The 22,207-nt window shown below is 40.8% G+C and overlaps 1 protein-coding gene and 1 pseudogene across 4 annotated transcripts in view; one reads left to right on the top strand and one right to left on the bottom strand.

Annotated features, from left to right (window-relative positions):
- GIGYF2 (GRB10 interacting GYF protein 2) overlaps positions 1–22,207 on the bottom strand; it is a 165,765-nt gene that overhangs the window by 131,743 nt on the left and 11,815 nt on the right. The gene's annotated exons all lie outside the window — the stretch shown is intronic.
- On the top strand, positions 271–946 carry LOC111523748 (annotated as a pseudogene).

The following is a 22,207-nucleotide window of genomic DNA, read 5'->3' as shown; positions in this document are numbered from 1 at the left end:
ATCACACCCAGCTAATTTTTGTATTTTTAGTAGAGACAGGGTTTCACCATGTTGGCCAGGCTGGTCTCGAACTCCCAACCTTAAGTGATCCACCTGCCTCGGCTTCCCAAAATGCTGGGACTACAGGCATGAGCCACCGCACCCAGCCCCTAAAGTAAAGATTTCTGAAGAACTCTTAAAAACCTAAGAATATTTTTTTCCTTTCTCAGCGCAAGGTACCCAGTTTGTGACCTTTCTGCTGCTCCCCAGCTCTCAGATACAGCTGACGCCATGGATTTCGGAGACCTGAAAAGTCCTGCCGGCCTCCAGGTGCTCAACAATTACCTGGTGGACAAGAGCTACATCGAGGGGTATGTGCCATCACAAGAAGATGTGGCAGTATTTGAAGCAGTGTCCAGCCTACCGCCTGCTGACTTGTCTCATGCCCTTTGTTGGTATAATCACATCAAGTCTTACAAAAAAGAAAAGGCCAGCCTTCCAGGACTGAAGCAAGCTTTGGGCAAGTATGGTCCTGTGGATGTGGAAGACACTATAGGAAGAGGAGCTAAATAGTAAAGATGATGATGACATTGATCTCTTTGGATCTGATGGGAGGAGAAAAGTGAAGAAGCGAAGAGGCTAAGGGAAGAATGCCTTGCACAATATGAATCGAAGAAAGCCAAAAAACCTGCACTTGTCGTCAAGTCTTCCATCTTACTAGATGTGAAACCTTGGGATGGTAAGACAGTTATGGCGAAATTAGAGGAGTACATCAGAGGCATTCAAGCAGATGGCTTAGTATGGGGCTCATGTGAACTAGTTCAAGTGGGATACAGAATTAAGAAACTTCAAATACATTGTGTAGTTGAAGATAAAGTTGGAACAGATATGCTGGAGAAGCAGATCACTGCTTTTGTGGACTATGTGCATGCAGTCCATGGATGTGGCTGCTTTCAACAAAATCTAAAATCCATCCTGGATCATGTCATTTAAATAAAAGCTTGAAAGGTTAATTTAAAAAAAAAACCTAAAAATAATAAACCAAGTGATTTAATTATCAAATAAAGAGACCTGCTTTACTCAGAACAGTGTTCTGCTCATTCTTCTTTATGATTCAAAGCAGGAAATCAAAGAGGCATGAATGCTGGAGAAATCTAACTTATGTACTTAAAAATACTGTATTCTCTTAATTCTGAGTTGCTCATCCCAGACAGCTCCTTCCAAATCAATTTCAACGAGCCCAGGTTTAATGTATTTACATGTACTGGAGGCATGGTCTTACACTCTGCCTCTAAATTATAAATTAGCTGGAATGGAAACTGTGCATTATTTCTGAATAGTCTTTTCTAAGAATGTAACGAGGTGTTAAAAGGAGCTTAGGGCAACATTTTAAACTCCAACTATCCAAATGTTTTCAGCTTAAACTCCTAGAAGACTTGTGACCTTTGGAAAATAGCTCTGGAGGCCAGGTGCAGTGCCTCACACCTGTAATCTCAGCACTTTGGGAAGCAGAGGGATGCAGATCACTTGAGCTCAGAAGCTCAAGAACAGTCTGGACAACACGGCAAAAACCTCATCTCTACACAAAATACAAAACTTAGTCGCGCGTGGTGGTATGCTCCTGTAGTCCAAGCTACTTGGGAGGCTGAGGTGGGAGGACTGCTTGAGTCCAGGAGGTTGAGACTGTAGTGAGTCCCTCCAGCCTGGGCAACAGAGCCAGACCCAGTAAGGAAAAAGGAAAAGAAAAGAAAAAGAAAAGGGAAAGGAAAGGAAAAAGAAAAGGGCTCTGAGTTTATAAAGCAATTCAGGATTTGAACCAGACTCTGGACGCTCTGCTCCATCATGCTATTCTGCCTCTGCAGACTGTCTTTTGTTGAAACTCTGACCTCCCTTTTCCTCCATTACCAGCACTATCCTGGTACTTCTCTGCCCATCTTTATCTCCCTCTAAATTACAGAATGGCAAAGAGGGCATGCAGAGAGTAGGAGTGTCATTTTAACAACAGCAATTAAAAATCTGCCCACAAATTTCTAACTGGACACTGGCTGGGAGAGATGATCCCACCCCTGCAATTAACCACAAATTTGATTTTTCTCTCCCATGACCAGTGTGGCATGGGATCAACGACTGATCACATCATCAAGGCACTACTGTTTTCAGTTTACTGGTCAGCCAGTCTCAAAAGCCCAGATCATCTGAAACTCTCTCTACTCCATCCCTTATATCCAGTCATTTTGTCTCAAATTTAGCCTACTTCTCCTTCAAGATTCCTCTTGCATTCCTCTCATTATAGTCCAAACTCTATTAATGCATGTCTGGATTATTATAACAAAAGTTCTCATTCGCTTCCCTGACTGGGCCTCAAGATCGATTTTCCTAAGGCACCTTTCTGATCATGGCCTACACTCCTCTAAAAAAGTCCAATCACACCTACTATGTACCATCAATCTGACAATCCATGCCTCCCTCTCCAACTCAATCTCCTATTGTTTCACCTCCCAACTCAAGGCCAAATGAGAACTTTCTACTGTCCACTGCATTTTCCTTCCTCTTTAGTTGTGCTATGACACACCCTTCCCCCAGAAGCCCGACCTCCCTCCCTTAGAATGGCTCGTACAAAACCAAGGATCTATTCAAACACCTACTCCATAAAATAGTTCCCAAAACAGTAAAAGCACTGCTCCCTCTGGAAGGGAAAATCTAAAACACAGGATAACAGAAATGGAATGGAATCTATAGGACTGAATGTTGGGGGTATTTTTCAAACATGTATTATAAAGCTTAAAAGGAAGCAGAAAACAGCAAAATGAATTTGGGGGGATGGATACTGAGGATGGTTTTGAACAAAATAAGTGCAAGGTGCTTGAGGAGGTATCCAAAAGACCTAGAGTTGAAGAGTAGTCAGAATAGAAAGATACAGATTTAATGGAAGTGAATCCATAAAGTTACAACCAAAAATTGAATAAGGCTACCCCAAAGCAGAAATCTTAAGAAAGAACAAGAACAAAGCCTCAGCAATCACTGTACAGGCTGATATAGGAAGAAAGAGAAAGACCACAGAGGTAGAGATCTCTAGCCCAAACCTTTCACTAAACTCAAATTCACTGACTCTAGTTTTCTCCCCCGAGGTACTACTCTCACCACATTCTCTATAAGTAAAATAGAGCCCATACTAACCTCCAAGAAGTTCACAATTCCTCTTGCCTCTCCGCTATTCCTATTTCCTGAGGTAAACATGTTAACAGCCTAGTGTGTACCCCTCCATACTTCACACTCAAACATGTTCACATATATGTGGTGGGGAAAGGGGATTAGCTATTTGCTATTATAAAGCAAGAATCATACTATATACCTTATTCTGAGACAGGCAATTCTCTCAATATATTTGCATGGACAAACTTCTAATAAACAGATACAGAGTTAAGTTGCAGTTTTTAAAAGCTAAAATGGGCCGGGCACAGTGGCTCATGTCTGTAATCCCAGGACTTTGGGAGGCCAAGAAAGGTGAATCAAGTTGAGGCCAGGAGTTCAAGACCAGCCTGGCTAATATGGTGAAACCCTGTCTCTACTAAAAATACAAAAAATTAGCTGGGTGTGGTGGTGCACGCCTGTAATCCCAGTTACTCAGGAGGCTGAGGCATGAGAATCATTTGATCCCAGGAGGTAGAGGCTACAGTGAGCTGACATCGCACCACTGCACTCCAGCCTGGGCAACAGAGCAAGACTCTGTGCCAAAAAAAAAAGCAAGCTGTATAACATTCTATAGAAATGGATAACTTTTACTTTTTTGCCTTTACGAACAATGCTGCAATAAAAAACCTTTTATTCATACATTTATGCCTTTATCTCTACTAGACAGACTTCTAAAATCACAGTTGCTTAGTGTATAATATGATGTCTTTACAGAAAATTCAAGTTCACCTAAGTGATAGTCCTCTAGAAAGAGGAACTGGAAGTATGGAGTGGGCAAGATCTATCTTCCATTGAGTTACCTTTTTGTACTTTTGAAATCTTGTCACGTGTATTTTAAAATAAATTTTAACCTAGTAGAAATCTCAAATCCTCAAAAGCTATAGGACCTATTTAAAAATTAAAAAAAAAAAACCAACTCTTATTTATTTTTTAACTTTTATGTTTTTGAGACAGGGTCTCACTGTTACCCAGGCTGGACTTGAACTCCTCAGCTCAAGCAATCCTCCCACCTCAGCCTCCCCAGTGGCTGAAACTATAGGCATGCACCACTGTGGCTTATTTACTTTGCTCTTTTTAAAATTTTTAACAAAAGGGTATTTGGGGATGGGGAGAAGGGTGTGCTCCGATATGATTTTTTTTTTTTTTTTTTTTTTTTGAGACAGAGCCTTGCTCTGTCACCGGGGCTGGAGTGCAGTGATGCAATGTCGGCTCACTGCAATCTCGGCCTCCCAGGTTCAAGCAAGTCTTCTGCCTCAGCCATCCCAGTAGCTGGGATTACAGGTGCCGAACACCACACCCAGGTAATTTTTGTATTTTTAGTAGAGATAGGATTTTGCCATATTGGCCAGGCTAGTCTCAAACTCCTGACCTCAAGTGATCCACCCGCCTTGGCCTCCCAAAGTGGTGGATGGATTACAAGTGTGAGCCATGGTGACCAGCCTCATCTTGCTTACTTTTTAAACTCCAAACTGCAAAAAGTTAAAAGCCATTACTACAAATTACTGGCCACCCGAAGGGCTGGCCAAAGGATCCGTGTCCTAAACTCTCCCAGTCCCAAACTTTTACTAGTAGCCCCAACCTCTTCTACAGAATAACATACTTCATATACAAAAATATATAAATAAGAGCAGATTTTCTAAACAAAATCCCATGAAATAATTTCTTTGATCCAATATAAAAATCTAATGGATACTGCTAGTATTATCTGGTAACCCCAACCAGATTACTTGGATGCATTATGAACAAGGAATACAATGACAACTCCTGCCCTCAAAGCACCAGTCTAATAAAAAAACAATGAGTACCACGTGATAAGGACTACAATGAACTATGCAAAGTAAGCTCTGGGAATACTGGGAAGATTATCCTAAAATGAGAAGCATAACACTGAAGATCTGTTGAATTATACTATTTGCTAGCATTTATTGAGAGCTAACTATGTGCTAAGAGTTCAAAGTGCTTTATATGTATTCTTTTAATTTGACATAGATTCTTTGGCCCAATTTTGTAGATGAGGAAATGAGGCACAGAGAAAAGTTAAGCAGTTCGCACAAGGTCAAACCGTATTATAAGGACTCCAAAAATCAGATACTAAGAATGAGGCAGTCTTTAAGGGTAAAAGGGGAGAGGGAGAGGTGCAGGAAAGGGTAAAGGAGAAAGACCTAGGTTCTTTTGGAAGATAATTTGTTCAACAGGCTAAAAAACTAACGTGAAGACTGGTAAAACAGTGGCTACATCACAAAAGTCTTTGCATTTCATATTTCCAGGATAAAATTTGTACTTTAGAAAGATGACTGAGGATAGTTATTTGGAGGAGAATGAATTTGATCTAGTAGGGAAGAGTGAGGTGACGAGTAACTAAACTTCACTAACATGAAAGGTTACCAACAACATATTAAGTATTCAAGGCAAGTTATAGAATACAGAGAATATGATTATATTTAAAACATTTTAAAATACATTGGATATATATAGATATGCCCCAAAATGTTAATACTTCTGAGTGGTAGGATTGTGGATAATTCTCTTTTCCTATTAAGTTTCTAATTTGTGCATACAACAAAGATGGTAGTGGTACATTTTTTTTTTAAGGAAAGTATTTGAAAGTTTCAAATATTAGGCCAGGTGCCGTGGCTCACGACTGTAATTCCAAAGCTTTAGGAGACTGAAGCAGGAGGATTATCTGAGGCCAGAAGTTTGAGATCAACCTAGGCAACATAGTGAGAGCTCATCTCTACAAAAAAAGTAAAATTTTAATTAGCCAGGTATGGTGGCACTTGCCTTAGTCCCAGCCACTTGGGAGGCTGAGGTGGATGGTTTGAGCCTAGTTCAGGGCTCCAGTGAGCTATGATAGCACCACTGCACTCTAGTCTGGGTGACAGCGAGACAGTCTCCAAAAGAAAAAAAAGTTTCAAATATTTAAGTCAAAAAAGAGAAAGACTGAAAATTCTTCACTGGCTTCAGAAACGAACTCACTGATGACCTGGAAGAATGCTGTTAGGAGTACCATGGGGGACAAAGCCAGATTTCAATGGAATGAGGCATGACTGGGAGGTGAGGAAGGGAAGACCACAAATGCAGTCAACTCTTTCAAGAATCTTACATGTGAGGCCGGCACAGGCCCACGCCTATAATCCCAGCACTTTAGGAGGCCAACATGGGTGGATCACTCGAGGTCAGGTGTTCAAGACCAGCCTGGCCATCATGGTGAAATCCCGTCTCTACTAAATATACAAAACAAAACAAAACAAAACAAAACAAAATTAGCCGGGCATGGTGGCGGGCGCCCGTGAATCCCAGCTACTCAGAAGGCTGAGGTAGGAGAATCTCTTGAACCCGGAAGGTTCAAGGCGGAGGTTGTAGTGAGCTGAGATCACACCACTGCACTCCAGCCTGGGTGACAGAGCAAGACTCCATCTCAAAACTAAGAATCTTAGCTGTGGAAGGCTGGGTGCAGTGGCTCACGCCTGTAATCCCAGCACTTTGGGAGGCCAAGGCGGGAGGATCACCTGAGGTCGGGAATTCCAGACCAGCCTAACATGGAGAAACCCCGTCTCTACTGAAAATATAAAAAATTAGCCGGGCGTGGTGGCAAAAGCCTGTAATCCCTGCTACTCAGGAGGCTGAGGCAGGAATAACACTTGAACCCAGGAGTTGAAAGTTGTGGTGAGCTGAGATAGCGCCACTGCACTCCAGCCTGGGCAACAAGAGCGAAACTCCATCTCAAAAAAAAAAAAAAACAGCCAGGCATGGTGGCTTACACCTGTAATCCAAGCACTTTGGGAGGCCGAGGCAGGCGGATCATGAGGTCAGGAGTTTGAGACCAGCCTGGCCAGTATGTTGAAACTCCTGTCTCTACTAAAAATTAAACTCCCGTCTCTACTAAAAATACAAAAATTAGCCAGGTGTGGTGGCGTGCACCTGTACTCCCAGCTACTTGGGAGGCTGAGGCAGAAGAATCGCTTGAACCCAGGAGGCGGGGTTGCAGAGAGCCGAGATCATGCCACTGCACTCCAGCCTAGGCTACAGAGCTAGACTCCGCCAAAAAAAAAGAAAAAAAAAAGATTCTTAGCTGTGAGAGAAGAGAAATAAAGTAGAATGGAAAGAAAATTTCCATTTTTTTGTTTCAGATCTATCCCCAGTGGAAAATTACTAGCAGAGTCAAAAGGTGAAGAAACAATTCAACAAAAATGTCATGTAAATGAAATCTCTGAGAAGGCAGGAAGTATGAGGGTTTCACAGAACAAATAGAAACAAAAACGACTCCTATCTACTTGTAACCAGAGGAAAGTAGATCCAAATGACTTAGAATGCTTCCAAGGTTATGTAGCATTTTATTGAAGGGGGTAGGGGAATTTAAAAGGAAATTGAGACCAAGCTAATGCCCATGCCTGGAATCCCAGCACTGAGGCTGAGTTAGGCAGACTGCTTGAGCCCAGGAGTTTGAGACCAGGCTGGGAAACACAGCAAGATCCTGTATCTACAAAATCTACATAAAAAATAATTTTAAAATAAACCAACAAAAACAAAAATAAAGGAAACTGAGGGGAATTCATCAAACCGACGGCTTCAATCTTCTCAGAAGAGTAGGCAAATGACACAGAAGATAAGGTAGGGTTTGAGGAAACTAAAGAAATTGATAGCTGCTGTGTTCTATGCTAGAGATTTTTTTTTAAATAAACTTGAGAAATAATTATAGATTGTAAAGTTACAAAGATAACACAGAAAGTACCGTCAGTTTCCCCAAATGTTAACAACTTAGGTTACACAATACTTTGTCAAAACTAAGAAACTAACATTGGTACATCACTATTACCTACATTTCAGAGTTTATTCAGATTTAATCAGTTTTTCCAACAACATCCTTGTTCGGTGCCAGTCTCCAATTCAGGACACCTTGTTGCACTTATCTACAGTATCTCTAAAGACCCAATAAAGATAGAGAAGTAATATGGTTAGGCTTTGTGTCCCCACTCAAATCCCACTCAAATCTCATCTTGAATTGTAATCCCTATAACCCCCACGTGTCAAGGGAGAGACCAAATGGAGGTAACTAAATGGGGGCAGTTTCCCCCACGCTGTTCTTATCAGATCTGATGGTTTTATAAGGGGCTCTTCCTGCTTTCGTTGGCACTTCTCTCTCCCACCACCTTGTGTAGAAGGTGCCTTGCTTCCCCTTCTCCTTCTACCATGATTGTAAGTTTCCTGCGGCCTCCCCAGGCATGAAAAACTGTGAGTCAATTAAACCTCTCTTTTTTTTTTTTTTTTTTTTTTTTGAGACGGAGTCTCGCTCTGTTGCCCAGGCTGGAGTGCAGTGGCCGGATCTCAGCTCACTGTAAGCTCCGCCTCCCGGGTTTACGCCATTCTCATGCGTCAGTCTCCTGAGTAGCTGGGACTACAGGCACCCGCCACCTCACCCGGCCAGTTTTTTATATTTTTTGTAGAGACGGGGTTTCACTGTGTTAGCCAGGATGGTCTCGATCTCCTGACCTCGTGATCCGCCCATCTTGGCCTCCCAAAGTGCTGGGATTACAGGCTTGAGCCAGAGCGCCCGGCCAAACCTCTTTCTTTTATAAATCACCCAGTCTCAGGCAGTTCATTACAGCAATATGAAAATAGGCTAATACAAGAGGGAAGCTAATCTGCAAGGTTGTGGGCTTCTTTCTCCAACATAGCAGCCTGCGTATGGGGCAGAGAGCCCATAGGAAACCAGGGTTAGGGGTTTGTCAGCACAGTAAAGGGAAGAATAAGAGGCAAAGTAGAGCGTGCTGGCAGAAGTGTGATTTAGACACTACGGGGAAGGGTGTAAAAACAGAAGAGAGTTGACAAATTTAAGATGTTGGTAATGCCAAAAAGCAAGTACAGTAGGAATAAAAATGAATGCACTACTAGAACTGGAGATGAAAGTAAAAGATAAGAAACCAGGAACCTGGGAGGACTGGATAGATCAGCTACATAGACTCTAAAGTAACCTCAGGATAATGGCAGAGAGTAAAATAGAAAAAACAATGAATCAAAGGGTAAGACCACAGGGTCCTTTTCTGATACTAAGGAAGGGAAGAGAGATGCATTGTCAGACAGCATGAACTTCAGAAGAAAGAGAGTTTTGCACAAAGATAGAGAAAAAATGGCTAACCTGACCATATATCATGTATCACCTAAACTAGAAAATGTATGAAAGGATACTAAGAACTGCATAGAGGAACAACAGCAAGCTACGCAGAAGAGCCACCCTAATCAAGGAATAGAATGAGCCTGTGAATGGAGAAGGATGAAGACCCTGAGTCTGCATCCTGACATACCACAGTGCAAGAAAATCTACTGTTAACCTCAGAGAACTAAAGGGAAGGTAAGATTACCAGGGTATTTGGGCTTCAGTTACCACAAGAAAGCCGGAAAACATCTTATGAACACGAGGGAGAGGTTTAACACAAAAATAACATTTCAGAGAATTCAAGAGGAAAGTCTTAGGAATTAAACAAGAGATTTGGTCAAGGGAAGAAGAAACTCTGAGTGGTATGAAGATCAGACTACAAAAAAGGATGAATAAATAGACGGACTTTCATCCTGGACAATGACAGATGATGACAGGAATGCATCGCATAGTGGAACTGGCAGGTCTCAGGAATTCTGAGAACTTACCCTCACATCTCTGAAAGACAGGGGCACTCAAACCTTTGAGGAAGAAGTCAGAAAAAGACAGTCCCTCGGAAGGAATGTGGGCAAAATATTGTTCGTTCTGAGATCGCTCTATTAGCACATCTTTCTCATGCTGAAAGCAACTCTGACAGAGAAGATAATCAGGTTCTTCCCTCCCTCTTCTGGCCTTTTCTCTTTGGCTATTCCAACACTAGGGATAAGGACTTCAAAGAAAGTTCTATCGCATATTTTAAAGACACGACTTAAAAACAGCTGAGAGGCGGGGTGCGTTGGCTCATGCCTGTAATCCCAGCACTTTGGGAGGCCAAGGTGAGTGAATTTCTTGAGGCCAGGAGTTTGAGACCAGCATGGCCAACATGGCAAAACCTGGTCTCTACTAAAAATACAAAAATTAGCCAGTCGAGGTGGTTCATGCCTGTTATCCCAGCTCTTCAGGAGGCTGAGGCAGAATTGCTTGAACCTGGGAGGCAGAGGTTGCAGTAAGCTGAGATCATGCCATTGCACTCCAGCCTGGACAACAGAGTGAGCCTCCATCTCAAGAACAACAACAAAAAAATTACACTGTTGGTGGGAGTGTACACTAGTTCAACCACTGTGAAAGACAGTGTGGCAATTCCTCAAGAATCTAGAACTAGAAATACTATTTGACCCAGTGATCCCATTACTGGGTATATACCCAAAGGATTATAAATCATGCTACTATAAAGAAATGTGCATACGTATGTTTACTGTAGCCTTATTCACAACAGCAAAGACTTGGAACTAACCCAAATGTCCATCAATGATAGACTGGATTAAGAAAACATGGCACATATACACCATGGAATAACACGCGGCCATAAAAAAGGATGAGTTCGTGTCCTTTTTGCAGGGACATGGATAAAGCTGGAAACCATCATTCTGAGCAAACTATCACAAGGACAGAAAACCAATCACCACACGTTCTCACAGGTGGGAACTGAACAATGAGAACACTTCGACACACGGTGGGGAACATCACACACCAGGGCCTGTCATAGGATGGGGGGCTGGGAGAGGGATAGATAGCATTAGGAGAAATACCTAATGTAAATGACGAGTTAATGGGTGCAGCAAACCAACATGACACATGTACACCTATGCAACAAACTTGCACGTTGTGCACATGTAGCTTAGAACTTAAAGTATAATTTAAAAAAAAAACAGCTGAAAGAATATTTCTACATAACTGCTTTTTCAGACTTTGTCCATTACTCAAAATTACACAAGTGACTTCAACTAATATATCCCTTATGCAATAATACCAATAAGCTGTCTTCTTCAATAAATTGTATCCTTGTACTTGTCAGTGAATATTATATAAGCTAGACTTTTTGTCAACTTCTAAATAACTGAGCTAAATTTAGACCTCACTATAAGTTATTTTATCTGATTATTAGTATAATTATTTTTCTTTTTCTCCCTATATTTTTCTATAATTTTCATGACTTCCTCTTTAACTATTCATCTCCTCTTTGGGACCTCATCTATCACTTTGTGGGCCTGAGTACATTTTCACAGGAGGAGAAAGAAATCATCCTAGGTCCTTCTTATTGTTGAGTTTACTATAAAGAACAGACAGACTCTGACCTCTCCCTCTTAGCCTGCCATTTTCTTACAGCCTGGCACAGCCTAGAGGAACGAAGCAACTTCTCATCTCAGGAAATCACTTTCAACAAAAAAGGTAGCAAATCTACGTAGTAAGTCCCATGTGGGTAAAATCAGCAAGAAGAAGCCAAAGCAGATGCTGAGTCACACTCCAGCACAGTGTCTGATACTTCAACTTTGACAGTGTTCCCGCATACTGCTTCCCAGAAGTCTTGAAGACAGATTAGCTACCACCACTATTTCACTAAGAACTCAAAACATACACACCTTTGAAAAACCCCTGGATCTTTATTATAAAAATTATGTGGCCAGCACGGTGGCTCACGCCTGTGATCCCATCTACTCGGGAGGCTGAGGCAGAAGAATTGCTTGAACCCAGGAGACAGAGGTTGCAGTGAGCTGAGATCACGCCACTGCACTTCAGCCTGGGCAAAAAAGCGAGACTCCGTCTCAAAAAAAAAAAAAAAAAAAAAGTGCTACTACAAATCTCTATTTCCTAGCTACACAAAACTTACCCAGAAAAAATATGGTGAAATTTGGGATGGAGTCCAGCCAGTACTATGTATAGTCTGCCACAAGACTAACACAGAATGAATACCAAGGAACCTGAATCTGCCCCCATTCCCATTCCCAACCTACGTTTTTCCAAAAGCTGAAAAAAGACCAACTCCTCTAGCACTCTCCACATATACTAAACAAATTAGTAGTTCTGTCCCCACTACAGCAGTCAGTGATTTTTAGTTTAGCCAGATATGAATTAAGATAACACAAGATTAATAACTTTATTAGTGCAAATTAGTTCAACTACTTCAAAAAAGATTGGCAATATCCATTAAATCTAAACTGTATACCTACTCTGTGATCCCGTAACAAACTGCTACACATACGCCCAAGGAAACTGAAGTTATATTTCTACCAAAAGATAAGAGATTCATAGTAGCTTTATTTATAATTGTCAAAAACTGACATTTGGGTATTACATCCATCAATGTAAATGTACATCAACAGGCAAATCAATCTGCAGTATACTCACATAATGAAATATTACTCAGCAATTTTTAAAAAAGAACCAGTCGGGTGTGGTGGCTCACGCCTGTAATCCCAGCACTGCGGGAGGCTGAGGTGGGAGGATCACGTGAGGTCAGGAGTTCAGACCAGCCTGGCCAACAATGGTGAAACCCTGTCTCTACTTAAATTACAAACATTAGCTGGGCATGGTAGTGGGCACCTGTAATCCTAGCTACTCAAGAGGCTGAGACAGGAGAACTGCTTGAACCCAGGAGGCGGAGGTTGTAGTGAGGCTACAGTGAGCCAAGATCATGCCATTGCACTCCAGCTTGGGCAGAGTGAGACTTCGTCTCAAAAAACAAACAACAACAACAAAAATTACTGATATTCACAATGATATTGCGAAATCACCCAGATACCATGTTTAGAAAAACAAGCTGGCTAGGAAAAAAAATATACTGTATGATTCCTTTTATATGATGTTCAAGAAGAGTACTATGGTTTGGGTATTTGACCCCTGCAAATCTCATGTTGAAATCTGATCACCAATGCTGGAAATGAGGTCTAATGGGAGGTGTCTGGATTATGGGCAGATCCCTCATGAATGCCTTGGTGCCACTCTCACAGTAATGAGTCAGTGCTTACTTGATTTATTCCCAAGAGACCTAGTTGTTAAAAACAGCCTGACACCTCCCTCCTCTCTCTCTCTCTTGCTCCCCTCACCATGAGATCTAAACAAACTGGCTCCCCTTTGCTTTCCACTATGAGTGGAGGCAGCCTGAAGCCCTCACCGGAAGTAGATGTTTCTTGTACTGCCTACAGAACCATGAGCCAAATAAACCTCTTTTCTTTATAAATCACCCAGCCTCAGGTATTCCTTTATAGCAACACAAACAGACTAAGACAAATAGATAATAAATGGTGACAGATGTCAGGAAAGTACTCATCACGGGAAGAGGGGACTACTACACAGGAAGGAGAGGGAATTGGAGTGCCAGAAAAGTTCACTATCATGATCGAAGTGGTGACTACAGAAGTATATATACATGTAAAAATGTTTTGAACTATGAACTTCACATTTGTGCATGTATTTACCATATTTTACATATCAATTATTATTATTGTTTCTTAGAGACAGTGTCTCACTGTTGCCCAAGCTAGAGTGCAGGGCTGCACCCATAGCCCACTGTAACCTCAAACTTCTGGGTGCAAACAATTCTCTTGCCTCAGCCTCCCAAAGCACTGGGATTACAGGTATGAACTACTAGGCCCAGGCTCCAGTTGTTTTTAATAAAGGTTAAATAAACCATAAATGGTTTAGCAATTACAAATACTTCAAGGCCAAGCATGGTGGCTCACGCCTATAATCCCAGGACTTTGGGAGCCTGACGCAGTTGGATTGCTTGAGTCCAGGAGTTTCAGACTAGCCTGGGAAACATGCCAAAACCCCATCTCTACCAAAAAAAAAAAAAATTAGCTGGGTGTGGTGGTGCACACCTGTGGTCCCAGCTTCTGGGGAGGCTGAAGTGGGAGGATCACCTGAGCCCAGGAGGTCAAGGCTGCAGTGAGCTGTGATTGTGACACTGCACTCCAGCCTGGGCTACAAAGTGAGACCCTGGATCAAAAAAACTTCAGTGAGCATGAAACAAAGCTATCTAAACTATTTTAAACGCATGTCTTCCGGTAACATATTAAATGTATTCCCTGCTTAAATTTTTGCCATTAAAAAACAAAACAAAACAAAAAAACACCAGTCAGGCGCGGTGGCTCATGCCTATAATCCCAGCACTTTGGGAGGCCAAGGCGGCAGATTACATGAGGCCAGGAGTTCAAGACCAGCCTAGCCAACATGGTGAAACCCCATCTCTACACTAAAAATACAAAAACAAATTAGCCGGGTGTGGTGGCACATGCTTGTAATCCCAGCTAGTAGGGAGGACTGAAGCATGAGGATCGCTTAAACGCAGGAGGTGGAGGTTGCAGTGAGCCGAGATTGTGCCACTGCTGTCAGAGTGACGGAGTAAGACTCTGTCTCAAAAACCAAAACAAAACAAAACAAAAAACACCATTATCTTGATAAAATAATCTTCAAATCTGTCAGCTCCTAAGACCATAAAAAGGTCTACATTCAAATGAAGCAAGACTCACGTACTAGGGTAAAAGAATGTAGATCTTCGAATGCTTTTTTTCAAATGTCAGAAAACAGCTAAGTAAGAAGATGAAAAGGAAAAAGTCCAAACATGAGGGGGACCCACATTACTTATAATAGTAAAAGACTGGAAGCAATCTTGTAAAAGTGGCACATTCACTCATCAAAAGATAGCTATCGTTACAGCTGCACACAGTATAGTTATATATATGTCCAAACAAAGGCAAAAAGAACACAAGACAAAGGAATATTAGTGAGGTGACATTAATGACTTGTCCGCTACTCTCAAAACTTGCAATATTCTTTCATTACTTTATAATAAAATGTATTTTAATTATCACAAAAAGCATAGGCCTGGCCTGCTGAAATACTTTTACAGTCCCAACATGAATGTCATAGAAAGTTATCACTCTTTTCAACTTTAACTTGGTTTAAAAAGAATTTTAAGGTTTAAAAAAAAAAGGAAATTCTTCTCCCATCTACTATAGCAGAAAACACCTTTTCCTTATGTATGCATCCATCTAATCTGGCAATACTAAATGTCTTCACTAATAAATACACCAACATTTTTGAGTAATTTTTAAAATATGATCTGTTAACACATTTACTGATGACAAAACTTCATGAAGCAAACTTAGGCTTCAATACTCACTTTATTACTAAACATTTCACCTAAGGAATTAACAAAGAACTTTTCCCCCCCCCCAGAAAGCCAACAAAAGTCCAAGGAATTGTCTACACCTACCTGGCCCATACACTATACATAAAACCTTGCAAAACATTATTTCTATGTGAATTATCCTTTCTATGGCATGTCTTCAAAAAAATTACAGATACTCTGCTGGCTTTTCTCCTTCCTAACAGGAATTTAAATTTCTATTTATAGTATTGTGATAAACACTGCAACCTAATACAATTCTGAATCATTACCTGTGCCATAAAATTAAGGTCAGCTTTACTTCTAATAGCCCAAAACTGAGGACAATCCAAATGTTCATAAATAATATTATGAACAAATACTGTAAAGTCATACCTTGGAATATTCTTGGCATTAAAAAACAAACTATTTGCATGCAGCAATATGGATGAATCACAGATAATTATGTTCAGCAAAAGATGCCAGACCCTGCAGCCATAAAAAAGAAAAAGATCATGTCCTTTGCAGGAACATGGATGGAGCTGAAGACCATTATCCTTAGCAACGCAGGAACAGAAAACCAAATACTGCATGTTCTCACTTAAAAGTGGCAGCTAAATAATAAGAACACATGGACACACAGAGGGAAACAACACACACTGAGGCCTCTCAGACGATGGAGGGTGGAGAGTGGGAGGAGGGAGAGGATTGGGAAAAATAACTAATGGGCACTGATCTATACAACAAACCCCCATGACACACATTTACCTATGTAACAAATCTGCACATGTACCCCTGAACATAAAAGTATTAAAATAGGGGGAAAAAAATGCCAGACCTAAAAATGATTTCCATTTACATGAAATTCTAGAAGATGCAACTATTAATCAGTAAGTCACAGAAAACAGTGGTAGAGGAGGAAAAATGACTACGAAACAGCTGGGGGAAACTTCTGGTGATAATGAAAATGTTACATATCTTGATTACAGTAACAGTTACATCAGTGTGTGCATTTTTGAAAACTCATCAAAATGTACACTTAATGAGCATACTTAAAATGAAGATATTTTATTGTAAATTTTACCTCAGAAAAGTTTTTTTAAAAAAGACTAAACTTACTAAAAGTAAATAGACTGCACCACCCAAAAAGCAATGTATTCCAAGACTAAGCTTTAATATTTCTTTTATGTTAAATTGCCTTCTTTAAAGGTATTAAAACAGATGTTAAAGTTTTAGCTAAAATTTAAAACTGAAGAACATTATCTACAATTGTACTGTTGACACAGCACCCATTAGCCACATATGGCTATGTAAAGTTAAATTAAGATTAACTAAAATTTTAAAATCAGTTCCTAGGCCCAGTACGGTGGCTCATGCCACTGTAATCCCAACACTTTGGGAGACCGAGACGGGTGAATCACAAGGTCAGGAGATCGAGACCATTCTGGCTAACATGGTGAAACCCCGTCTCTACGAAAAAATACAAAAAAAATTAGCCGGGCATGGTGGCAGGTGCCTGTAGTCCCAGCTACTCAGGAGGTTGAGGCAGGATAATGGCGTGAACCTGGGAGGCGGAACTTGCAGGGAGCCAAGATCGCACCACTGCACTCCAGCCTGGGCGAAAGAGCGAGACTCTGTCTCAAAAAAAAAAAAAAAAGAAAGAAAGAAAAAAAATCAGTTCTTCAAAGGCACCAGAGGGAATAACTTTACAGTGGACAAACCTAACAACGTATGAAGGTCAACATCAAGGATGATAAATCGTGATGACATATATACTCTCAATATGATGAAAATGGCACTTTGTAATCTTCCTCTAAAAATCCATAATCACAGTCTAATCATGAAAAACATCAAATTCTAAAAGAGAGTCATTCTACAAAATAACAAGTACTCTTCAAACTTGTCAAGGTCATCAAAAACAAGGAAAGTCAGAGAAACTGTCATAGCTAAGGGAAGCTTAAGAATGCATGACTAGGTATAAGGTGGTATCCTGGATGGAATTCTGAAACAGAAAAACACACTAGGTACAATTAACGAAATGTAAATAAATGAGGGACTTTAATTAATGACAACGTATCAATACTGGTTTATTAATTATAACAATGTACCCTAGTAATGTAAGATGTTAATAACTGGAATTCTGCACTATCTTCTCAATTTTCTGTAAATCTACAACTGTTCTAAAAACTAAAGCCCACTATTTTTTTTAAAAAGTTACAATTTAAAAGTTAAGGCCGGGCCCAGTGGCTCACGCCTGTAATCCCAGCACTTTGGGAGGCCAAGGCGATCTCATCACTTGAGGTCAGGAGTTCAAGACCAGCTTGGCCAACATGGTGAAACCCTGTCTCTTAATAAAAAATACAAAAAATCAGCTGGGCACGGTGGTGAGTGCTTGTAATCCCAGCTATTCGGGAGGCTGAGGCTGGAGAATAGCTTGAACCCGAGAGGCAGTGATTACAGTGAGCAGAGGTCGTGCCACTGCACTCCAGTCTGTGCAACACAGCAAGATTCCATCTCAAAAAAAAAAAAAGTTTTTTCTACACTTTTTAAAAATGCAGTTCCTCAGTCACACCAGCTAGTAGTATCTCAAGTGCTCAACAGAAACAAGTGGCTAGTAGTTATAGTACTGGATGGTGGAGATTCATAGAACATTTTCTTCATAGCAGAAAATTATAACTCACCCTAACTTACAAACAAATTCTTATCTACTCAGCACTAAAAATTCTCAGTAATATCTAAAAACCTTCAGTGACATGTTTATTCTAACTTCAAACACTTATGTTTTAAAATTGGTTTTTAAAAAATCAATGTAACATATGTAAATGTAACACTGAAAAGTGTTCCACTCCTCAAAGCAGCAGTTTACAAAGTACAATCTATGGACCTCCAAACTCTTTCAGGGCATCCATGATGTATTTTCTTAATAATACTATTACAAAATACTATTGTGATCTCATTTGCTAGTTTGAGAATTTTCTATTGCAAAAACTAAAATATTATTTGCATTCTTCATTGTGTTGACACTTGCACAGACTGTGTAGTGATGGGGAAAACTGCCGGCACTACAGCATGACTGAAGTTAATTGCAACAAACTGTACCAGCAGTCACTGTATTCTTCACTGCCATGTGGCACGTACTCATAAGAGAGAGGGGGGAAAAGCCACTTTTATTACGAATGCCCATGACGAAGGAGTAAAAAATATTAATTGTATTAATCTTGATCCCTAGGAACACATCTTTTTAATATTTTACATGATGAAATGGAAAATATGCATTTCTACTGCATACAAAGTCATGAAGAATGGTATTTAATGCAACTGTTTTGGGTTACAAGCTCAACTAGTTGCTTTTTTTCACAGAACATAATTTTGACTTGAAAGAATAGCTGCAAACAATATGGCTGTCCAGACTTGTGTATGTAGCAGATATTTTTTTCAAAACGAATAAGACTTCAAGAAAAACAATTCAGAGTACTTGTTGCCAATTATAAAATTTGACCTTTCAAGCAAAAATTAGAATTTTGTTAAAGTTTCTATTCGTCACCATGAGTCAGAAAGTTTTCCAATATTTAAAGGCTTTTCTGATAAGTGCTGATTTCAATGAAAGTGATTTTTTGATACTGTATACTATAAGATATCCATTCAACATGGAAGCTAGCCAAATGGATTTTATATTTACAGAGGACAAACTATTGATATAACTCAGATTTCATATTGCAACTAACCTTTAAAAAAAACACTACTTGGTTACCCAGTGTTAAAGTAAAGCAATAAAAATTTAAAATACAAAAAAAGAAAAAAAACACTGCTGGTCAAATTTTAGTGTAATATCAAAGAATATCTGCAATTATCTGTAAAAGCTATTAAAATTCTCTGTTACAACTATATACATATTATATACATATATAATATCATTGTGAGGATAATTTTCCTTCATATACTTCAACCAAAGTAATAAATAGCAACAGACTGAATGCAGAAGCAAATATAACCCAGTTGCCTTCCATAAAGCAAGACATAAAAGAAATCTGTAAAAAGGTAAAACAATGCCAATCCTATCAACACATTTTTAGAAATGGTTTAGAAAATAGGTATGTCATACTAAAAATATATTTATGTTAGCATATAATGAGTTTGTTATTTTTAAATGAACTAATACTTTTTAAATTTCTTGATATGATAAACAGATATAACTAAAAAACCAAAAGCTCCTTGGGGCCCTCAATAACTTTTAAGAGGGTAAAGAGGTCCTAAGATCAAAAAGTTGATTAACATCTATCTCAGAGAAAGAAGAAAAAATGAAAACGAAAAATAAAGCCTAGGCAACATGGTGAAACCCTATCTCTACAAAAAAATACCAAAAAAAAAAAAAATAATAATTAGCCAGGCATGGTGGCACACTCCTGGAGTCCCAGCTACTCAGGAGGTACAGGTGGGAGGATAGCTTGAGCCCAGGAGGCAGAGGTTTCAGGGAGCCAAGACTGCGCCATCACACTCCAGTCTGTGTGACTGACCAAGACACTGTCTTTAAAAACAAACAAATAAAAAAAAAATTAAAAAACACATAAACTTAAAACATACATAAATACCCTATAGAGCATATCAAAGGGCATACAATATCACTGACAATAAGAACACCAAGATCTGACCAGGTGCAGTGGCTCATGCCTGTAGTCCCAACACTTTGGGAGGCCGAGGTGGGTAGATCACCCAGGTCAGGAGTTCGAGACCAGCCTGGCCAACAAAAACCCTGTCTCTACTAAAAATACAAAAAGTTAGCCAGACATGGTAATGGGCCTGTAATTCCACCTACCTGGAAGGCTGAGGCAGGAGAATTGCGTGAACCCAGGAGATGGAGGTTGCAGTGAGCCGAGAATCGCACCACTACACTCCAGCCTGGGAAACAAGAGCGAAACTCCATCTCCAAAAAAAAGAACACCAAGATCCAAAACGTGACACTTATTCAGAAAGTATCTAGTGTTTTCAAACTGTACCTTTTCCGAGGACAGAAAGATTTTTCACATTTTGGATTTTACTTAAATGATTGTTTGGCTGCCTCTCTCACTGGGCTGTAAGGCCTGTGAAAACAGAACAGCATGTGTTTTGCTCAACCACTAGGGCTAGTCCAGCACCTGGCACAAGGCAATCATTCAAATATTTGCTGGGTTTAAATATTTTTTTAAAGACAAAAGACCCACAGGCCGGACACGGTGGCTCAAGCCTGTAATCCCAACACTTTGGGAGGCCGAGATGGGCGGATCACGAGGTCAGGAGATTGAGACCATCCTGGCTAACATGGTGAAACCCCGTCTCTACTAAAAAAAAAATACAAAAAAAACTAGCCAGGCGAGGTGGCAGGTGCCTGTAGTCCCAGCTACTCGAGAGGCTGAGGCAGGAGAATGGCGTAAACCAGGGAGGCAGAGCTTGCAGTGAGCTGAGATCCGGCCACTGCACTCCAGCCTGGGCGACAGAGCGAGACTCCGTCTCAAAAAAAAAAAAAAAAGACCCACAAACAGAACTCACTGACATGTCTATTCAAAACTCACAAAGATGGCTGGGTATGGTAGCTGATACCTATAACCTCAAGCACTTTGGGAGGCCAAGGTGGGAGGATTGCTTGAGGTTAGGAGTTCTAAACCAGCCTAAGTAACACAGCGAGACCCCCTCTTAAAACAACTTTTTAGGCCAGGCGTGGTGGCTCACGCCTGTAATCCCAGCACTTTCGGAGGCTGGGACGGGCGATCAAGAGGTCAGGAGATCAAGACCATCCTGGCTAACACGGTGAAGCCCCGTCTCTACTAAAAATACAAAAAATTAGCCGGGCGTGGTGGTGGGCACCTATAGTCCCAGCTACTTGGGAGGCTGAGGCAGGAGAAAGGTGTAAACCCGGGAGGAGGAGCTTGCAGTGAGCAGAGATCACACCACTGCACTCCAGCCTGGGCAACAGAGCAAGACTCTGTCTTAAATAAATAAATAAATAAATAAATAACTTTTTAAAAATTAGCTGTAACCCAGGCACAGTGGCTCAGGTCTCTAATCCCAGAACTTTGGGAAGCCAAGGCGGAAGGATCACTTGAGCCCAGGAGCTCAAGACCAGGCTTAAGGCTTCATCTCTACAATTTTTTTTCTCCCCCTGCAAGACAGAGTCTTGCTCTGTTGCCCAGGCTGGAGTGCAGTGGTGCAATCTCGGCTCGCTGCAACCTCTGCCTCCCGGGTTCAAGGGATTCTCCTGCCTCACCCTCCCAAATAGCTGGGATTATAGGCCCGCACCACAACACCCGGCTAATTTTTCTACTTTTAGTAGAGACGGGGTTTCACCATGTTGGCCAGGCTGCTCTCGAACTCCTGACCTCGTGATCTACCTGCCTCAGCCTCCTAAAGTGCTGGGATTACAGGCAAGAGCCACCGCGCCCGGCCTCTACGAAAAATTTTTCAAAAGTTAAATGAAATAAAAATTAGTTTGGTGTGGTGGACAGCACGCATAGCTCCAGCTACTTAGGAGGCTGAAGCCAGAGAATCACTTTAGCTCAGGAGTTCCAGGCTGCAGCAAACTGCCTGCATGACAGAGCAAGACCCTGTATCTAAAAAACCAATTTAAAAGATGACATTTTGCAATCAAAAGTTACCTATTTACATAGTAACAGCAATCGTAAAAGCCACCATTCACTGAGAGCCTACTTAGTACATGCCAGGTATTATACTTAGATTTTGCATTGATACAATAACCATAGGACATAATTTACAGATAAGGATAGTTAGGCTCCAAAAGGTTAACCTGTTCAAAGTTACATGTAATAAGTAACAGAATTTTTTTTTTTCTTTTTTTGAGATGGAGTCTCACTCTGTCACCCAGACTGGAGTGCAGTGGTGCAACCTTGGCTCACTGCAACCTCCACCTCCCAGGTTCAAGAGATTCTGGTGCCACAGCCTCCTGCGTAGCTGGGATTACAGATGCC

The sequence above is a fragment of the Piliocolobus tephrosceles genome, chromosome 11 (assembly GCF_002776525.5).
Source record: "Piliocolobus tephrosceles isolate RC106 chromosome 11, ASM277652v3, whole genome shotgun sequence".
NCBI lineage: Eukaryota > Metazoa > Chordata > Mammalia > Primates > Cercopithecidae > Piliocolobus > Piliocolobus tephrosceles.
This window is presented reverse-complemented; position numbering and strand designations above follow the sequence as displayed.